Below are 3,386 nucleotides of genomic sequence, written 5' to 3' on the forward strand. Positions count from 1 at the left end.
TGTTGTATTAGGGATTTTGTGTCATGAACACAAGTTGTAAAGACTGTGATACTGCCAATATTTTGTGAGATCATTAGGCTAGATATATATATTAAGTGTTTTGAGACAATGAGTATCTAACATTATGTATCATGTAACATGTAGTTTAACTAGTGAGTATTTGTTGGTGTGCCAAGAAATGGTTGGTATACAGGGCTACACTGCCAATGTGCATTATTGTTGCACTACATGTCATGAATACACGAGGATTCCCACCCATTGTATGTTCATGTACTCAGCAAAAATGGAGACAAAGGAACGTCATATAATTAGCAGTTAGATAAGATAAACGTATATCTAACAGCAAGTCAGTACAACCATGTCCTTGTTACAGGTTTTTTCACAGCCAAAAGACTGCCAAAATGAATCACATTGGAACTTACACTGTGTGTAGAACTGGTGTGTTATGCTGATGGATTGTTGTTTCCTAGGTACACAACTCAAGGACACAGAACTGTGGAAAAGGAGCTTTAGGAAAAGCCATCATAGAAAGTGACTGTGCAGTTCCACATGTATATGTGCTGACACGCACTTGATGTTCTTGGCATGATACTATAGCAGCTGTGTATGATATATCATGATGGAGTTTATCTGTTGTTCATGGATAGTAACATTGTGACAAGCTGACCGAACTACATTTTGCAATCAACAAAAAAACAGCTGGAAGATTTATTGGTCTTGAATTTCTGTAGAACTGAGTTTCTCACTAAATGTGTATTGAGTAAAGGAACTGTATCTTGTACATAAGATATTTTTCTGGGCATGTTGAATTTGTACTTACCTGGTAATCTTAAGCCATGACACCATGCTATCAGAATAGTTGATGTGGAAAACCATTATAATGTTTCCCTACCACAGGGACAGCTGCAAGATTTTAGCTGTGGATAATCTTTGCAGTGTACATGGTAGATAGATGGTGTTCTTTCTCCTTTGGTGGGACTGTTTCACAAAGACATCAACTTAAAGTAATGTTGTCATTTGAATTATGAAGTAGTAGAGCAGATGGTGGAATGTGAGACTCAGTCACAGAAATCATCTTACTTACAAATGTATCTAGGAATGCAAGTTTGATTAAGACGTTATTAAATGAAAGAAGAACTTAGAAATAGGCAGGAGAGGGGTATTGTAGATGGAAGTGGGGGTCTGTGCATGTGGATGCTTGTTGCTGGTGGTGACACATTATATTTTTGATGCAGATTGTATATGAGACAGGGATTATATGTACAAATCTATGATAAGAGATTATAACCATGTTGATTGTACGTGTTATGATGTTGACATTGTTCCTACGTTTGAGTAGGAACATATCAGAAGATTGGACAAGTATGAAGCATGGTCAGTTACTCAGCACAGTTGCTATGTGTGTGACTTAACATGTTAAATGTTTTGGTGACAGAGATTTGTCAGATTCCTATAGATAGGTTCCTATAAAAGCCTCAATGTGCAATAACGATGTCATTATTTTGCACCATGATATTACCTCACATCACAAAGTATATCGTTCAAGTCATCAGCCATGTGCAAAAAGTTATCTCAGCTAGTCCAGGAGCTTGAAAAGTTTTAAAAATCAATTTATTCGATATGACCACGAACCAGTTACGTGCATTATGTTAGTTAGCATTTAACATCCAATCCGTGACTTATTCAGTTATTACAATAACATGCATGCACTGTGACGGGAAGACCTGGTGGATTTGTAACAATTTTGGACCAACAGTCCTTTCATGGTCACAGCATTATTTTGTATTGTTATTTCATTTCTGTTGCAGGTGATATTGAATATGTCAGTAAAAGAAGGAGGGTGGTATGTTTGAGCTGTGTTTTCTGTGTTTTGGTGGTTCACATTAAAAGATTTGTCCTGTTTATCCAACTTTTGTCTGGAATATTTGAGTACATTATAATTCGTAAGGATCCCGCGTCAGGTGGGATGGTACATTTAGGACCATTTAGGTCTTTAGGAAGCTTTGATCAATCATGACAAAAGTGAAATGGAGAATGACGAAACAGAAAGACATTGCAAAAGTTCTTGCTGCATCTTGCCTGGAATGTTTCATCAGAATCCAGTCTTTTACCTATAACTTGGTAATCAAAATCCCCTTTGTTGCTGGATGATAGTATCCTGGGAAAACTGTGATTAACAATATAGCACTCTGGGGAATTACAAGTGACGCCCTTGATGGGATAGAAGAATTATCATGTACATAGATAAACGCATACCATATATTATAACTTGTACATCGTTTAATCTTGAATAGGTGCGGCATATTGTGGCCTATATGAAAATGCAAAATAGGAATTCAAAGTACTCGTTATCTCTCTGACGACATATCGCTATTTTGCTACCACACTTAAGACGCGACATTTTCGATGTGATCGTTAATCTGAATGCACATGCCTATGTTGGCATCAATAATCACACATCGCTTAATAATCATGTAGGTTAAGATATTCTTACAATAGAATTAAGTTGTTTTTTTTCGTCTACCTGGCATTTTTAAGAACAAAGCAATTTGGAAAATTAGTCCCAGGTGTGAATGCGGTGACTTCAGAAGGAGGCGTACTTCCTGCTTTACGTCGATGGTGTGTCAACACCGATATGATGATGTGTCAATTCATATCTGAAGTCATATCTGAGCGCCCAGGTCAGCTTGTCGTAGTTCATGCGTAGGGTTTGCATTTGCGCATGCCCCAGAGGCGGGTCATCTCCGGAGGATGTTTAGATTTGATGACGAACTCTCCGTAGTCACCTTTCCAGGCGATTTGCATCGCAAAACTCTTCTTTCTGTCGAGAAGGAAGGCGTAACAGGAAATTAGACTCGTCAGTTACAACGGGAAGTAGAGTAGCGCATGTATGTTGTATAATGTCGTGTATATGGAAGCAGGATGCTGTGTAGTTACATATCCGGCCAATTTGGAGAGAGCTTGCGAAAAACTATTTTAAGACATGAAAGCATGGGCGAGCGGGCTTCAGTCTGCTGAAGAACATCGTAGGGCCGGATAAAGGATTTCCGCTTTTCCGACGAAATAAGAGGGGAGGAAGCAGTAATTGCCCTATTGAACAGGCCTATTAATACACCAGCAATTGTGTAGTGTAAAGCAAGGAAAAAATTCTGAAACAAACTGAGAGGCGACAAATAAAGGAGAAACTCTTCGATATGTACAGACAGTATTGGACATCAAGAGTATGGCACAGAGTATGGCATATGCCCAAACGTAAGGATGCTTATTTCACGGAAGGTTCCCCAAGAACCTTCGGAAACACCAAAGATCTATGATCATCTATCTGTTCCCAATTTCGAGTGGGAATAGTACATCTGAATTTTGAAACCGGGCGCGACAAGGCAATC

Source organism: Branchiostoma floridae, chromosome 1 (genome assembly GCF_000003815.2).
Source record: "Branchiostoma floridae strain S238N-H82 chromosome 1, Bfl_VNyyK, whole genome shotgun sequence".
Lineage (NCBI taxonomy): Eukaryota > Metazoa > Chordata > Leptocardii > Amphioxiformes > Branchiostomatidae > Branchiostoma > Branchiostoma floridae.